Genomic DNA, 784 nt, shown 5'->3' with positions numbered 1-784 from the left:
CAAATTGACTAACATTCCTGGCTTTGATTGACCATTTCATAAAGATTATTCTGTTTGAAGGAGTGTAATCAACTACATTGTATTCAGAAGAATTCGCGGAGCATTACAACAATATTTTATGATAAAATTCATTCATAAACATGCAAATTGTAAAAAAGGTCGGTCGATGCGTTCGACCACTGTAAACAAATTTAAGATATTTCTCTAGTACCACTGGGGAAGGATTTCCGTCGTTCCACCATATCCCCCTTCTTGACATCGGCCTACAGGGGAACGACGGAAATCCATCCACCAAGGTACTCGACCATACTTCTGGAATATTAACCCTCTCGTGTGCAGGAGAGTATATACTTTAATCAAGTCTATTCTTAAGTATACTTGACCTTGCCGATGTGCGATTCGCACGTCGGCAGGCCGAAATAATAAAAAGAAAAATGCCATTTGTCATTATATTTGTTGATTGGTCATTGTTTTCGGCTACCCAAGCGCCGATGGAATACTCCAATGTGTCCATGGTGCAGTCGGCGACCTCATTGAAGAAGGCGGCGGCCGAAGCCAAAGCTGCAGCATTGCGGCTTAGTGCTTCGTTGCTGCCGCCAGTGACAACTCCCACCCAAGATTGCGGCCGAGGTGTTGACTTACAAGCCGACATTGCCTACAAGAGAACAGTATGCAGCGTTATTGCGCTGAATGCGCATTCGAACCGAACTTGTGCGTGATCAAGACGCAAAGATGTCCAGTTCACGAAGTGTACTTGTGCACAAAGGCGCATGGCGGCGACCAA

This window comes from Aphanomyces invadans (genome assembly GCF_000520115.1).
Source record: "Aphanomyces invadans strain NJM9701 unplaced genomic scaffold supercont1.23, whole genome shotgun sequence".
Classification (NCBI taxonomy): domain Eukaryota; phylum Oomycota; class Saprolegniomycetes; order Saprolegniales; family Verrucalvaceae; genus Aphanomyces; species Aphanomyces invadans.
This window is presented reverse-complemented; position numbering follows the sequence as displayed.